Source organism: Felis catus, chromosome C2, assembly GCF_018350175.1.
Source record: "Felis catus isolate Fca126 chromosome C2, F.catus_Fca126_mat1.0, whole genome shotgun sequence".
NCBI lineage: Eukaryota > Metazoa > Chordata > Mammalia > Carnivora > Felidae > Felis > Felis catus.
Window position 1 is genome coordinate 150,211,514 of NC_058376.1, and position 17,708 is coordinate 150,229,221.

Genomic DNA, 17,708 nt, shown 5'->3' on the forward strand with positions numbered 1-17,708 from the left:
CCAACTGGCCAGGAGATTCTAGAACGTGCATTTCTAATCAGTCCCCAGGTGATTCTCACGTCGGTGGACTGTGCCCTGAGAAAACCTGCCAACAAATGCTAGCGCCTCACCCGCTACAGCACAGGCTGCGGAGCCCCCGGAGGATCTGCTGGGCTGGAGACAGTGCGGGAGATATCTGTGCACCACTGAGGGCTGTCCCTCGGAGGGCAGCACCTGTGCTCGCTGTGGCGTGACACTTGATAATAAAGGAAGGTACGAGCCACGGCCTTTCCCTGGCTCACCTCTCAAGTCCAAGGCGACCATCTCCCTCGATGGCACTCTTGGCAGGAGGTGACTTTGCTGTCTCCTCTCCCTTTGTAGAGGATGCCCCCCTAATCCGAATGGTGAGCAAAGTCAGATGCAGCTTAATTGAAAAGGAAAGGGGAGGATGAAAATCACAAGCAGCATGAAAATAAACTTGAACCCAATAGACCTTTGTAGCCATCTACAAAACACTCCGACAGAGACTGCCAGAGAAGGCAACGGCAAACGACCTCCAAAACTATTTGAAATAAACTGGATATCTGGTCATAAAGTGAGAGTCCCAGACACCCAAACGTGAGGTGATAGTGGACTTTTAATAAATCTTGGGGCTTCGTAAAATTGCAATGACCACTAGGAAGTAAAGAAATCCCCATTAAATGGTGGCCATGATGCATTATGTGGTCCATTAGATTGGTTTCCTGGGACAGGGGAGGTCTGAGAAGCAGGTGTAGAAGAAAAGTAGAGGAGCTGATTGTGTGCAAGCCCATCTGGAATTTTAATTCACACAGGCCCCAGATACCCGGGCCAACACAGTTCTCAGGCGCTGTGACGTGTGTCACAAACTGTAGAGGGACCAACCATGGGACACGTAGTAGGCAAAGGCACCTGGAGCCCTGCCCAGCCCCAGCTTCCTGCATCTGCCCCCCGCCCTCCGCCACCCTGGGAAAAGCAGGGAAGGAGGATGGGGTAACCAAATAAAAGATGCATGCTGGGAGTCATGATCCAGCTTGGAGCTGGGGACCCTGCAGGACCCTAGGCCCGCAGCAGAAAAGAGAGCAAAAGCCAACTTTGCCACAACGTGATAATGAGCCAGCCTCATTATAAGATTAGCTGCCGGGATGAACAACACTCTCTTAATAATGCACGCATCGCTATGACAACCACCCACTTTGCTACCTAAAGATAACTTCATTGTGTGGCCATGTTTCCTTGTTTGAAAAGAAAAGCTGTTTGCTGTGAGTTCCACCATTTCTACTCCTCCCTGGTGCCTTTAGCTTTGTGAGTGTGTGCGTGCACATGTGTGTGCAAGCGGGCCCGTGTGCATGTGAGCGTGTGGCAGGGGGAGGCAAGGAGCCCCCCACCCCACCGCGGCCGTCCTGGCTGCAAGGATATCGTCCGGTGCTCAAGGTTGGTAACGTTTCTGCCGGGCCCAGGCACCCAAGCGTGTTGACATAATTATTCAGGAAGACAGGCTTGGCCAGGATTAATACTGTGATTAATTATGGTGGGAGCCTCAACAAGCAAGTGCATGCTCGGGAGGGCCGGGGAGGGACGTGACAGAGCCTGGCTCCGGCAGGACGGCCGAGGAGGGTGTTGAGTGGGGAGCCGCATGGGCCTGACTGTAATGAGAAATGAGCAAAGCGCTGAAAAATTGATGGCGCCTGCAGATTGCACAGGCTGGCGCACAGCGGGGGCCCCGCAGCCGGCGCGCCGAGTGCGCTATGCTAATGTGGGCGCCCGGCCCGGGGAAAGGGAGGAAGAAAAGCCTGCACAAAGGAGAGAAATGCAAATGACAGGCACGGAGATCAGTGCCGAGAATCCCGGATTAACTGCTGGAGCTGGTGCTCGCCTGAGTTTAACCCCTTCTGGACTGTGTCACGGCTGCGGCGGGGGGGGGGGGGGGGGGGGGGCGGTTGCCGCTGGGAACTCCGGGGCCTGGATCCGGGCCCAGGCCGAGGTGGGGATGCCGGAAAATGGAGTTGGGAAGAACCAAGAAGCTAGAGGCAAGAGGCTGGTTCCTCCAGGGCGAAAGACTTCTTTGGAAATGGTTGTGGGGAGGGCGGGGTGTCCAGGAAGCGACGTCCGGGGTAGGAAATGCAGTGGCCGCAGGGCTAAGTGATTCCTGGTACCGGTGGCCCACGAGAGCTTCTACAATGTGGGCAGAGGGAAAGCAGGCCGGAAGAGAAAGCACCTGGGCGCCGGAGCGGCCAGGACCCTGATCTGGGCGGCGAGCATAGTGAGGATTACACCATTTAAGTGATATTGTAAGTATCAGGTCGGGGCACCTAGCAACACCTCCGCTATGTTCCCATCACAAGTGGAAGCAGGAAGAAAAGAAAATGAGGCTGGTGCAGAGGAACAGGGACCTGGTTCAAAGCTTCACAGACTGGCCTTCTCTGAGAAACAAGGGAGGAAGTGCTTCATCAAGAGCGGGGATCCAAAAACACAGATCAGCGCCTTGGTGCTTTGGCCACCCCCCCCCCCCCGCCCCCCGCCTGCACTGGGGCACGTATGGTCTCAGAATGTCACTGCGGTTTGCGCTCATGGAGAGAAAAAGGTGCTAAAACACAGATACACCAGTCCCCAGTCCTCCTTCCTGGGAAAGCGTGGAGGGAAAGATGTCGGCAGAAGCCCCACGGGGAGTCGCGGCAGGTGTGTGATGTGAGGTCCTCAGACCAGCCGGGAGTAGGAAAGAGGAGCCCAAATTCCAGACCCCAGAAGGCCACGCAAAGATGGGCAGGCTCTGGCAGATGCTACGATGCAGGGTTACCCAGACAGGAGGGAAAACAAATAAGGTGTGTTGCCAGAGAGAGAACAGAATCAAAGAGATTCCATTTATGTCATAAAGTTGAAGTTCTTCACATATTTTAATATTCACTTTCTAAGTCTGTTCAAAACAAGACCAACAGGCCCCAAATGAAATCCCTTCTGCTAAGCCTCATGTCACCCAAAGCAAGACGTCACTTAATTACAGTTTGGGTCTCCCAGAAATGGGATCTTAACCCAGTCAAGCAGGAGTCACCTGATCAGCGATAGACCCTTGCCCTCCCTAAAGGAAAGCGACCTTGCAATAACCGACCTGCCTTTCTGCCTAGTATAACTTCCTTGTTCCTGCTCCCTTTTGCCTATAAAAGGCTTTCGTTTTGCACACAACTCCTCGGAGCTGCTTTCTGTCTGCTAGATTGGATGCTGCCGATTCATGAATCATTGAATAAAGCCAATAAGATCTTTAAACTTTACTCAGTTGAATTTTGTTGTTTAACAAGTCTGAGTACCTGTATACCCAGCCATTAACAGAAGTTTCCAACACGGGATGGGAGGATTTGAACTTTCTCTTTCGTGTTTGAGTTTTTTTTTTTTTTGCCATATTCAAGTATTAAGGAAAATGCATATATATATATATATATATACATATATATATACACACACACACACATATATATATATAGTCGTTTTGAAAGAAAAAAAAATGGCAAAGTAATTGAAAGTCATGTGAATCACGAGCTCTACCTTTCTGGTGACCTCGTTCCCTAAGATAAGCAGGAAAGACTTCCAGTATGAATCCCATTTACAAGTGGAGGCATAGACCGCAGATCTAGGAGAGGTTTACCTTGTCCGGGGCAGGGCCGGTGTGGAGGGGACCTTTATCCACGACCTGTTCCATGCCCACACTGTGCAGGACACTTCGTAAACAGGACTTCTGCTCGGTTCTGACTTGCCATTTTCCTGATTGGGAAACTTTGTGAGCCGTTAGGACTTGCCTCCAGAAACTGTCCCAGGAGTGTGTGGAAAAGGCGCTCCACGGCGGAATGTGGCCACACCATCTGTGTCCCATCTCCACAGCCCCCGGGGCCCAGCGCAAACTCCAGAACAGCAGTGGAGAGCCCACACCTGTGCTGAGAAGGGAACGAAATCTACAGCCAAGGAGGAGTAGGTGAATGTGTAGATAGGCGCACACAGGGCAGGAAAGGAACGGGGAAGGGGCGCGGTGGGGGGGGGGGGTGCATTGTGGTTTTTTTCCCCCTGGGACAAACAAAACAAGGCAGATTGTCTGTGCTAGAGTTCCTTTGAACCAGAAATTACAATCTTTGCTCCAAGAGACAAGAGGATTACAAAACATTTTAAATGTCCTCCTTTTCTCCATTTGTGGCAAAGCTCCAATGAACTCCAAACCCAGGGGTATTCACTGTAACACGACAGATTAAGCAAATAGGACTGGAGAGTCATTTGGGATTTTTTTCCTTTCCACATGCCCCCCTGAGAGGGCAGGGCTTGCTGGGAGAGCGGGGAGAAGGCCCCCTTTGCTAAGGCAGGCAAGGCTTCACTAGGCACAGCAATTATTCTAAAAACATCTGGAGCATGAAATTTTAAAACGCCGGAATTACAGTGGGTCGAGCTGGTGCCTAGTATATTCTTTGCACGGTGCCATAGGAGAGGCCAAGGTGCTTTCCAGGAGTTAAGATTTATCCTCTTTCTCTACCTGTCCTGAAGCAAAGGATTGGAACTTGAATCCATTTGGTGCGGGACTCCCCCGTCCTTCTGATTCCCAAACAGGAAGAAATCCAGAAATCACAGTGGATCACTTATGGATCAATCCCATAGAAAGGCAACCCGATTTTTTTTGCTTTCTCTTTCACAGATGCATTCAATGGACATTAAAAAAGAGAGAGGTGGGGCGCCTGCGTGGCTCGGTTGGTTAGGTGTGTCCGAGTCTTGATTTCAGCACAGGTCACGATCTCATGGTTCATGAGGTGAAGCCCTGAACTGGGCTTGCTTGGGATTCTCTCTCTCCCTGTCTCTCTGCCCCCCACCCCTGCTTGCACACTATCTCTCTCTCTCTCTCAAAATAAATAAATAAATGAAATTTTTAAGAAGAGAGAGAGAGGGGGAAGAACTAAGCAATTCTCTGCTTTTTAGGACTAACAGTTTACAACTAGTTGGTGAACAAAAATTAAAATCTCCTTTATACAAGAATGCCAACTAATAGATGTGGCAGGAATGAAGAAAACTGGAAAGTCTACCAGTTTGCAGCCCAGACTGAAGTAAATGATTCAGACAAGGATTACCAATGAGAGTTAACACCATTAGGAATTAGGGTAGAATAAAGTCATTTTTAGTTGTGGAAATGAGCAAAATTAGCTCCCATCTGTCCTTCCTTAGGAATTCAATAGGATGTGAGCCCCCACCTCCCCCAATAAGACATGGTGCCCAGGAGACAGGAGGGCCCACAGAGAGGGTGTGGGGCAGAAGGCGTGCAGAGATGGGCACCCCAGCCCAACAGGAACGGGATGGAAGGCTGGGGCCTGGGGCAAGATTTGGGAGATCTTCTGCTTTCCATAAGAATTTGAAGTGAAGGAGGCAATGAAAGCAGACAATGGAAAAATCAAAGGAAAGATCTTTTTTGACCCCGGGGAAAATGAAAACAAACCTGTGCGGGGAAGGCACCATCCTCACAACACACCGTTTAGCTCTGGCGTGAGCCCTGTTTACGTAGCCATGACAACGCAATCGCTGTTAATGACTTCCCACTTCTAAAATCTACCTAAAACCAAACCAGGAGACTTCGGGATAAAAGAACACAATAAAAACGTCCTCCGCCTTGACAATGTGGACACTGGAGTACCGACGATGGAGTGGAAAGGGGTAGGAGATCTGTAGGGATGTAAACCTCGCCTTACGAGATGAAGAGGAGGAAGTCGCTATTATTGGCCTAAAAAGAAATAAGGTCCAAGCAGATCTCCAAAAGTGACAAATGTAACACAGAGAAAAAAACAGCGACATTATTATCCCGGGCCATTGGGGAGAGATGGAGAAGCCGTGGAGGGGAATTAAGTCTTCATCTGTCATGGCAGGAGGTCAAGAATTAATGTCCAAAATTGATCAGTCTATAAATTGCAGCAAAACCTACTGAAAAATACAGAGGCAACTTTCCAAAGAAAGAGCTAAATGTGTTTACAAGGGCTGTCTCCGAAGAGTGGGGCCCAGGCTCGGAAGGATGAAGCAAGAAATGGTTGTTTCTCTTTATAAATCTTTTTGCACAATTTGATTTTTCAACCAAGAACATGTGTCACCTCAATTAAAAGACCTAGCTTTAGAGGTATAGTTAAGAGGAATGCACGGAACCATTAATTTGGGGATGATTGTCATCCCACGTGTATGTATTATCTTGATTTCACAAAGCATTGACATAGAATTAATAGAATTGCACCTCAACAATTAATATGGGAATGACTGACACCCATAAGTGAGGGGTCTTCCCACTCTCGGGGAAGGTGCACCTCTTAAATTATTCATGCCTCCTTTTACGTGTCTCCCTAAGAATGTTGTTGTCTGTCTACATATTGTTTCTGTAGATCTCTTGTCCGCTAAGACTTTTACATTTGTATTCCTGTTTTGAATTAAGATTTTCAAAGAAAGATTTATAGGTGATCATTGCTAACATAGAAAAACTATTGATTTTGCTATTTTAAAATACGACCCTTGTACTGTAATCTTCTATTACTGTAAATAGTTGGGCAGTTGTATGTCTTGGGGTATTTTTAGTTAATAATAATATCACCTATGACTGATGATCAGCCCAGCCTTAATTCTCCTTATTCCTTTGCTCGGTTTATTCTTCAAGTTGTTAAGGGACAGCTGCACCGGCCAGCATCACTTCCTCCCTGATGTCAATGGGGGCACATTGAATGCTCCACACAGGCAAGGTTTTGAGCCAGCTGCTGTCAGAAGGTGACAGTACACGGTGGTCAAGAGGCTGGGCTTTTAGATCAGACTGCCCGGTCCTGAGTTAGACCTGGATCTCCCATTTTCCTAGCGGCATGATCTTGACCAATTACTTAGCCTCTACATTTCAGTTCCCTTGTCTATAAAATGGGATAACAGTGTTCACTAAACGAGGTTGTATGCGCCAAACACGTATGCAATCCACGGGCACGACTAGTGCACATTACTTTTAAGATTCTGACTTTCCGTATCGTCTGGTGAGAGCTGGCCTTTTATTAGTCCCTGGAGGCACTTTTGGGCCTGTCTCTGTCATTCATTTTCATGGCTTCCATTAGTTCAGCCGAGCCCTGGTGACTCCCTGGGGTTCGGGTAGAACTCGGCGGTGCTGTGTGCATTCTACCCAAGGAACCCTAAGTGTCACTCCAGATCCCTGTGGATCTTCGCCTCTCTCTTCTTTGTATCTTATTAGGAGAGGAAGACCAGACGGTTCGCCTGGGTGGCTGAGTCGGTTAAGGGTCTGGCTTCAGACCAGGTCATGAGCTCACGGTTTGCGGGTTCGAATGTCCCAGTTGGACTCCACGCTGGCAGCACATAGCCTGCTTGGGATTCTCTTTGTCACTCTCTGCCCCTCCCCCACTCACACTTTCCACCCCCACCCCCGAGAAATAAATAAATAAACTTTAAAAAAAAAAAAATAGAAGGGAAGATCAGACAGCCCTGGGGTGAGGTCACAGCTCTAGCTCTCAATGTGTGGTCTTGGGCAAGGCCTTAGCTTCTCTTGGCGTCCAGCTCTTGTCTCTAAGCAAGAATGAGAGCATCTGCCTCTGGGGGCTGTTTTAAACATAAAAGAGGTGAGCAAAAGTGCACATCTACCCTGGCGTCTGTACCTCACCCTCTTCATTTCTTTCCACTTCTTCATCCAGGACCCCCTTGTCCAAAATCAGAAGTGGTGAGGGGTGAAACCCTCACTAGGTGAGAAAGGTGGGAAGAAGCCAAGCTTCTTGGGGTTAAGCCCAGCTCCACTTTAGGTGGGTGTCATTTGATCTTTCTAGGCTCAGCTTCCCTGGGAGTCAGAGGCTCCCGGTCCCAATACCACAGCTGAGCCGCCCCAGGAGATGCTATATAACCTCTGAAAAAGCAGTCCCCTCACCATCAACAGCTCTGAAATCCTCAGCTGAGGGACTTGATGTGCGACACAGGGATATAGCTTCCTCCCCTGCAGAGATCAATTCTTCCTCAGCCAGAGCCTGTTCAAAGCCCTTAGACCTTCCAGAAGGGCGCCTACAGCTCTATGCAAAGTATTTTTATTAATATTTGGACAAGACAAAAGAATGCATTACCAAGCGGCCACATCTGTAAGCGGCAGAGACATTCAAATCGCTCTGAGTCACCCCAAGCAAATGCCACAAAAACAGACAAAAGCCCCCCTGCTGACCGTCTTGGTTGACAGAATACCAATTATCAGCATCTGTGGACCCGTCCACTTGGCGCACGTGTGTGCGGTTTTGCTTTGTCCTACTTGCCAAGCCGTCCTCACCTAGGACACAGAGAGGAGTGCAGAGATGCAGATCGGCAGGGGTGCTCCAGCCTCAAATGTGCATTTTCATGAAAGCCTCCTTGGGCATTTTCCCGAGTGGCATCTGGAGCCATTAGACCCCTGTTGGGTGCGCAAGGTCCTTTCGTGGGTTCTTCCTCCTACCGTCCCCATCTGTCTGAAAGGCCCCAAGCCCTCACTCAAGCCAGAGATCTGATGGCATCCTCGGATCCCTCTGTGCATCGATCGCCAAGTCCTGTCGATCAGATTTCCTGAATCACACCCAAGGGTGTTCATTTCTGTTTCCCCCACCCCCTCTCCAATGCTTCCTGAATTACCACAAACGCCTCCTACTTATCCTGGTGCTCTAGTCTGCCTGTCTACAAGGCAGCTAATGTAATTGTGGGTTTCCATGCCACCACCAAGGGCTTGGACTCCGGATGAATTCAAGACCCTGTGTGATCTGCCACCAGCCACCTCTCCTTGCCCTCCTGTGCCCAGGGTCACACTCCACCAGGCTGAAGGCAGTCCAGTTCGATGGCACTAATCATCTTCTCCCTGACTGTCCCCACTGTCTCTAACCACCTCCCCCTGGCTCATTCCCATTCACCCTCAGATTCCGCTCAAGTGTCATGTCTGGGGACAGCTTTCTTGGTCCCACCCACGCTGAGTGCCAGAGCCACTGTCATGAGACCCATCTTCCTCTCCGATGCCCACCTTCCTCTGGACCATTGCACAGGAGTGCGAGGTGACATATTTCCTGATAGTTTAAGCCACATAGAGACATACTCAGATATTCCCTGCAGGAAACATTCCAATAGATGTAAAACCTTTGCCAATTAAAGGGTGGGGAAGGACTCTACGGGAATGTCATGGAACCCCAAAGGTGAGAGAAGCATAAGAAAACCCAAGAATCTTGGGAGGCAGTGGTTTAGGCCATGAACTAAAAGTGTATTCAGATCCCACTTATGACATGCTTCACGAGTTTTGCTACTGGGAGTGTTACTTAACCTTTTGAAATTTCAACTGTCTCATCTGTGAAATTGGGGTAGGAAGTCCTACCCCAACCAACCCATAGGTTGGTTGCAAAGATTAAATGAGATAATGCAGGAAAGGAACTTTGCACAGTGCCTGGGGCACAGCAGCAGGAGTTGCTAACATCAAGTAATGGCAGTAGGACGGACGATAGTGATGGTATTTAGTAGCAATAATTATTCCACGCACATCAAGTCCCCCGAAGGCTTTCCAAGTCATCCTATGCACTGTTCTTCCCTGGAGGGGCTGATGGAATTTCCATCAGACTCGGAGTTTTGAGCTTATTGCATCGAACGGTTGAAACTTCAGCTGTTTGCAAATAGGTATTAATCGCCAATGAAATATTGGAGAGCTTTAATTAAGGCGATCCGGCTGATTAATGATTCCCTCTGGGCAAGTGCTGAGGCACCCACAAGTGGAGCAAGGACTTTCTGAAACACAGGCACAGCGATCCATTCACCAGTTTGCAAATGATGCCGGCTCTTCCCTGGCCGTTGGCTCTCAAGGCTGTACCCCACATCCAGGGCGCCCGTGCCTACTTTTACAGTCATAAACACAACCGCCTATCAAAGGAGGACTGGGTCACCGAACCTTGGTGATTTCTTTAACTCTTAATCCTTCCTCTGCAAGAACTGAGTAAATAAACCAGGACTACAGGTGGTTGCAGGGTTTTGGGGTTAGGAACTCCAAATACGTACTCTGTTCCACCATAAATTTGAATTCAATAAAGCCCGGGGACTCAGGGTTCAACTTCCCATGAACCCTCTGGAAGGTAGACCCTCCCCAGATCTTATTTTGCCCTCAGCAGCAATCTCCTCATCTTCCAGATGGGAAAAAAAGCAAAATGGATGTTTATTCAGGACCAACACCCCAAGCCACATCTTTTGCTGGCTACTGGGACTCCAAGAAGGAGTGAGGGCTTTGGAGTCAGGATCTGAATCAAAGAGTTGTTTTAAGGATTAAATAAATTAATTCATGTGCTTAGATCATTGTTTCTCACACTGTAATATGCATGCAAATTATCTGGGGAAAAACTTGTTACAATGCAGATCTGTTTTAGCAGGTCTGGGGCGGGGCCCGAGAAACCATCTGCCTTACAAACTTGGACCATGCCAGTGGTGCTGGTCTAAGGACCACACTTTGAGTGGTTGACAGCTTAGCAAATGTTGTATGTGATAGATATATGCATTCAAATACTGTCTGAGGAGCAGAACTGAGCTGAAGGGCACCTGGGTGGCTCAGTCGGTTAAGCGTCAGACTTTGGCTCAGGTCATGATCTCGTAGTCCGTGGGTTCAAGCCCCGCGTGGGGCCCTGTGCTGACAGCTTGGAGCCTGGAGCCTGCTTTGATTTCTATGTCTCCCTCTCTCTCTCTCTCTCTCTCTCTGCCCCTCCCCTGCTCATGTTCTCTCTCTGTCAAAAATAAATACACATTAAAATAAAATAAAACCCCTCACAGAAAGGGTAGGAGGGCTGCTGGGTTGGAGAGTAAGTGGGGGTGCCGGGAGAATGATATGGAAGTGGAAAGAAGCTGTCCCCAGGCCCTGCCCTATGCACCTCTTCCATCTGGCTGTTCCTGAGTTCTAGCCGTTTAAATAAATGAACCAGTGACCTAGGAAGCCCACTGCCTTCCTGAGTTCCGTGAGCCACCCCAGCAAATTATTGAACCCAAGAAGGGGGTTGTAGGAACCTCTAATTTATAGTTGGTTGGTCAGAAGCACAAGTAACAGCCTGGGTTTGTGGTTGGCATCTGAAGTGTCTCGGTCAGGGAGCAGTCTTGTGGGACTGACTCCTTAACCTGTGGGCTCTGACGTTATCTCCGGGTAGATAGTGTCCAAATTGAGTTAAATGGTAGGACACCCCACTGGTGTTGGAGAGTTGCTTGGTATGGGGGAAAACCCCACAGCTTTGGTGACCCGAAGTGAAGTATTGGGGGGCACTAAGAGTACAGAGAAACGGAAGAAGAGTTTTTCCCATACAGGTGTTTCTACTGACTTTCTCAGTAAATTTCATATATATATATATATATATATATATATATATATATATATATTTTTTTTTTTTTTTTATTGTGAGTCCAGAATCACAGGAATTCCATCAGGGGGCATTATTTGAGCCTGGAGAGGATCTCCATTTGCTTTTTCAGGTGTTGAGCCTACGTTAAATTAAAAATTCTCAGCTCGGGGGCGCCTGGGTAGCTCAGTTGGTTAAGTATTGGACTTCAGCTCAGGTCATGATCTCATGGTGTGTGAGTTCAAGCCCCGCTTCAGGTGAGCCCTGCTTCTCCTCTCTCTCTCCCTCTTGCCCCTCGTGGGATTTTCTCTCTCCCTCTCTTTCTGCCCCTCACTCACCTGCACCCTCTCTATCTCAACAGAAAAGAAACTCTCAGTTTGTTTATTTCAACCTTGCAAATAATGGCATTCAAGCACCAACCCCACCCAAGGGCCAGCCCAGGTCCACAGATTCACAGAGGATACTTTTCCCCTCCACTCGGAATCAAGACTCACCTGGGACAGACAAGTTTCCTTGCATTATTCCTTTGCAAGGAGGGTTTTTCCTGGTTTATGTTTTTACTAGGAGTGTAGACCTTTGTGGATCGTAGCTTCACATGGAGTAGAAAGAGGAGTGTCTTGCCTCTGTTCATGTCTGTGGTTAAAGGTGCCTCCAGATGGCCAGAAACATCAGTGCTCACTCACATTCCTGAATTCCCTCTACCTCTTCGTCCCTAGTGTCTAATGACCTCCTTCATTTTCTTGTAAGGTCATCTTGCATTTAAAATCATGTTTCAGGGCGCCTGGGTAGCTCAGTCAGTTGAGCGTCCAACTCTTAATTTTGGCTCACGTCACGATCTCAGGGTTGGTGGGTTCGAGCCCCACATTGGGCTCCTTGATGATGGTGCGGAGCCTGCTTGGGACTCTCTCGCTCCCTCTCTCTCTCTCTGCCCCTTCAGCACTCACTCACTCTCTCTCAAAATAAATAAACTTTAAAGTAAAGTAAAATTATGTTTCTAATGTTCTATCTAGCATCGTTAGTGGTTTGTAATGGAAGGGTTTTAGATTTTCTAGTCTCCCGTTTTGCTAGAACAGAAATCTCATCTTTTTCTAAACTCACAGTGCTCAGTAAAGATGATAAAGTGTGACACACACCATGCAGCAGGCAAACCACCAAGATTGTTTGCCTTTCTAAAGGGAATAAGAGATTGGATATTATCCACATTAAGGTGTCTTGGGGATAATATTGCTCTAGGGGCTTTACCAGTAAACACTTAGAGGAAAATGGCATCATCAAGAAAGGTTCCATACAGTACATTCCTGGGAGAATTTTCCTCTTAGAACAGTGATAAGAACTTGCATGCACCTGTCAGAGGGTAGTTTCTGTCCATTTGAGACAAACAAAAACACTCCATTGAAGATCAATGTAATGATAATTGTTGCAACAGCTTAAAGTTGCATAAAGGGCATTGTTTACAAAGTCCTTCTCTTGTATTTATTTGGGGCCCCTTTTGACATATGTCCTCCAAGGACCCCCGGGTTAAGGAGCTATACCTGGGAGTACTAGGGTACCTCCTCTAGGGTCAGAAGCCCCCACACAACAACAAGGCAATGAAGCCTTCTTTAAGAAGGCTTTAAAAAATTTTTTTAATGTTTATTTTTGAGAGAGACAGAGCATAAACAGGGGAGGGGAAAGAGAGAAGGAGACACAGAATCTGAAGCAGGCTCCAGGCTCTAAGCTGTCAGCAGAGAGCCAGGTGCAAAGCTTGAACTCAGGAACCATGAGATCATGACCTGAGCCAAAGTCGGACACCTAACTGACTGAGCCACCTAGGCACCCCAAGAAGGCTTTTAATAAGCCACCTGGAATCCAAGATCCTCTGTTTTGTTTTTTTTTTCTTCTCTGAATTTAGCTTCATCACACTTGCTGAGTTCTATGGGGAAACTCGGACTCTTTGAGGGTCACTGGCATTCACCAAACTCAGAATTCTCATCCAGTACATTTTGCCATAGATTCAACCCAAGCCCTTCAGAGTTCATGTCCAGCACCCTTTCATTCTCAGTAACGGCCCATCCAATAGGGTCTTAATGCAGAAGTGGTTATTGGGAGACACCATCCAACAGGGAATGCTGTGAAACTCTCTCCGTTGCCCCACAATCCTACCGCCCAACACAGGACTTCTCCAACAGCAGGCTCTCCCCAGCCTCAGGTCACCTCTGGTACAGGGACGGTGGCCTGGTTGGATGACACTCTAGCTCTCAGCAGACTGATCCTAGGTACCTGGCCATCAGTAGCCCTCACTGTTGCTCTTTTTTTAAGTTTCATTTATTTAGGTAATCTCTATACCCCACGTGGGGCTTGAACTCACACCCCCTAGATCAAGAGCCGACCGGGCTCCCCCCAGTGTTGCCCTTTTTGAGCAGGGCAAACATAGAGAGCAGGTCTAGGTTAGATGGGTATTTCAGGGACTGTCAGGAATGACCTATTGCCATGCTGTATGCTCCACACAGCATGGGATCTTTATTCTTTCAATGCTCTGATTCCTGATACCAAAGGTAAGGAACATTCATTTATCTTTCCTTATCTAAAATCTTCAGTTCCTCTCAATCTTGCCCAATATAAAACCTTATGAGATGTTGGCCTTTTTCTTAACACCCTGACATGACCCAGAACGTTCCAAGGCACAGTTATAAATAATCACCTAACATTTCAATGTGGATGGTCAGTTCTTACTCACCTTCAAAATGTATCACAATTCTGGGGTACCTGGGTGGCTCAATCAGTTAAGCGTCCAACCTCAGCTCAGGTCATGATCTTGCAGTTCTTGGGTTCGAGTCCCACATTGGGCTCTGTACTGACAGCTGCCTGGAGCTTGCTTAGATTCTGTGTCTCCCTCTCTCTCTCTCTGTCCCTCCCCCGCTTGCTCTCTCTCTCTCTCTCTCTCTCAGAAATAAACATTAAAAAAAAACTTTGAAAACATATCACAATTCTAATTTCAACCAGAACACAAATATTACAATAAACTGAGGCATATACAAAAAGTAAGAAAACCAAGATCACCTAACACATATGAGGAAACTAAGGCTCAGAGCAGGTAAGTAATTTAGTCCAGATCCCAGGCCCAGGACACAAACTCAGGCCACCTGTACCCAAATATGTTAGCTTTGCTGGTATGCCAGGTTGCTGTCTCACATTGGGTAGCTCACTTCTTTAACATAACTCCACCTTATGAGGAAAGATGGCCCTGATATAAACTTCACAGATAGTATGGAAAGGCCAAGACTTTCCATGATGCCATAGCTGGAATCAGCACCAAGTTTATCAAAACAACAGAGAGATTAAAGAGAAAGAGACAGAGACAGAGAAGAGACTCTTTGTGAAGTGATTACCGTCTTTGATTCGTTTTTTACTTTTCAGACCTCCTATTAATCTGATTTAGGGGACACACACACACACACACACACACACACACACACACACACACCTGAATAACCTAAGAGAAATGTGACGTAAGAAGGCCGGAGAAGTCTCTCTAAACGGAGACGCAGCGTCTCCAGGGGTGCGGTGCTCTGTCCTGAAGGGAGTGCAGGAGAGACACAAGACAGAAGACAGCCAGGTGAGGACTCTGTCCAGATAAACCCATGGCCCAGATAAGCAGAGGTCAGATAAACAAGCCTGTCCTGCGATCAGCTGCCTCTCCTGAGCAAGGTGGCCAGGGGTCAAAGAACAAAATACATACCTGTCCCCAGGGCACGTTTGGTTTCTCCAATCAATGAGGCAATGGTTTATCAAGAATCTGGCCCTTTATTATTTTTTTAAAGTTTATTTATTTATTTTGAGAGATTTATTATTTAAATTTATTTATTTATTTTGTGGGGTAGGGGTGGAGAGAGAGAGAGAGAGAGAGAGAGAGAGAGAGAATTCCATGAAGGCTCTGCACTCAGAGCCTGATGCGGAGCTTGAACTGACAAACTGGGGGATCATGACCTGAGCTGAAGTCAGACACTTAACCGACTAAGCGACCCAGGTGCCTCAGGAAGCTGACCCTTTAGTTAGACTGAACCACGACCAATTCAGCTCTCAGCCCCACCCTGCCACTGACTCACGGACCCTCGTGGAAGGCAGAAGTGGCTGCCCGTCAGCTTTCCTTGGTGTCGCAACCATACGTACGGTAAAAACAAAAGCAACAACAACTAGCATTTATGCAGACTTAGTATGTGCCATATTCTTCACATACACGGTCTCGACCTGCCCACAACTCTGAGGTAGTTATTGCTGTCATCGTACACTACGGAAACTAAGGGTCAAGGCATGAGATGACCTACCTCTAGTCACGTGGCTGGTAAACCTCTAGTCACGTGGCTCGGACTCGAACCAAGGAGTGGCCAGCTCAGGAGCCTCCGTGTCACGGCGGCTCACTTTGGCTGTCACCTTCTTTGTGCCGGCTTCTTTTCCCGAAGAAGAGTAGTGGCTCCACTGGGAGACTGGCATTACCACTTTCTTCTTCCTTCTCTCTCCTGCCGCCATTCACCCCCCTGCACACTTGGCTTTTGCCGGTGGAATCCAGGGAGTGAGACCCAAATTTGGAGAGTCAAGCCCATCAGTCTCTCATTCACCCATTGTGGGTTTAGGACCCCAGGTGATTATTTACTTTTCAGATGATGCCCCTGTTCTCTGCAGAAGCACAGACTGAAAAGGGTTCCTAAGAAGATTCTCAGAGTGTGTGTTTGTTATGCATTTTGTTGTTTCCACAGCATGCAGAATTTATGAGCATTGAAGAAATCAGCCCCCGCTGCAGGGTTCCTTCAGTTCTTCCAGCTGCCAGTTCCTCGTGATGCAGAGGTGTCTCTGCCAAATCAAAGGATATTTAGAACAAACGCTCCATGGAATATTTGCAAAATAATGTGATAGGAAGACGAAAATCCCAGCCTCAACTGCTGTGAAAACACCAGAGTTTAGATTGCCTGACACGCCAACAGGGTGATATCCCCTCTCACTTCCTCTCCTTTTCCAAGTCTGGCTACTGAGATCTTTCTTACATGCTCTCAGGGATCCTCAAGGGCGAGTCAAGATCTATATGTCAGTGATGCCATTTGTACAAAACTTGGCATCTCTAGGACACACAGAATCTTCCACTTCTGAGTCCCAAATTGAGTGTAAATTCTGCTAGATTAAATGAGACCAAATGGCTCAAAATATTCTTGTGTCTACATCATCCCCATTCCTAGGTTTGGCCTGAAACAAACCAGTCCCAGAGCCCAGAACAGTTTCCCAGAATACATGGTGCTTAGGGAAGGTCTAAATCTTTGGGGAGGGAGGGGGGGGCGGGGTGCATAACCACAAACACTCTCTAAAGGTTGTGGCAGGTGAGGAGACTTCTTTTCACCCTGGTCCTTCTACCCCTTCACCACCCCTATAACCCACCATTGCAGGAGAAAAACCTAGAGCTTACAGAACACTTATCTGGAGCTGGGACCCTTCAATGTCAATTAATACCAGAAATCTTTATGGTGCAACTTAGAATCAGAAGGGAATTGAACCCTAAGAATAAAGTTATGATCGACAAGGAGTAAAGTCAGAATTTTGTGTATGTAGGGAATAGTCATCTTTTTTTATAACATTGAAGGAAATAAATTCTCACAGTGGTGAGATATATTTAATTTTGTTAGTTTAGAAGAAAACAAGCAACAACCCAGGTTGGAAACCCTTCCCCTGCCAACATTCTGTATCAGGGTTCTCCATAGAAACAGAACCAACAGAATGTGTGTGTGTGTGTGTGTGTGTGTGTGTGTGTGTGTGTGTGTCTCATAGGTATGTATGTAAACAGAGAGAGAGAGAGAGAGAGAGAGAGAGACTTTAAGGAATTGGTTCACACAATTGTGGAGGCTTGGCAAGTCCAAAATCTGCAGGGTTAGGCCAGCAGGCTGGGGACCCAGGGAAGAGTTGCAATTCAAGTCTATATGTGACTTCCCAGAATTCCCCCTTCTCCTGGGAAGCTCAGTCTTTTCTCTATTAAGGCCAACATTGCTACTTACATTTCTCACTTCCACCACACCATTCAGGAAGAACCAGAGTACATTCTCATCTTTGACAGAGCTGAAGGACCTACCCTTACTGATACTGAGCCTATGCCCAAAACTAGAGTGCAGGAAACGTGGTAAAGGGAAGGGGGAAGAAATCGGCATTAGAAAGGTCCTATTAGAGGAACAATAGGATGTATGGGTGTCAGTAGGACACAGGCCCCAACCCTGAACCTGTTGTTCAGGTGAGGGCTTATGCCATGATCTAGACATGCTGGACAAGAAGCATGCCATCCAATGCATACTAAGCTTTATGTATATCAGATCACATTTTCCAATGGCTCTGTAACTGTATCTAGATCAGCTGATAGCTAACCAAACC

General features: G+C 47.6%; 1 long non-coding RNA gene across 7 annotated transcripts in view; it reads right to left on the reverse strand.

The window, feature by feature from the left end:
- The window catches only part of LOC109491582, an 89,378-nt gene extending 72,302 nt beyond the window's left edge, over positions 1–17,076 (reverse strand). For 6 of the 7 annotated variants that reach the window (XR_006585639.1, XR_006585643.1, XR_006585640.1 and 3 more), the window contains exon 1: positions 15,632–17,076. This is a non-coding gene — a long non-coding RNA (uncharacterized LOC109491582). Of the gene's footprint in view, positions 1–3,634; positions 4,727–15,631 lie in introns of those variants that run through there. The other variant, XR_002145052.3, reaches the window with a different exon arrangement.
- Positions 17,077–17,708: the final 632 nt, after the last annotated feature.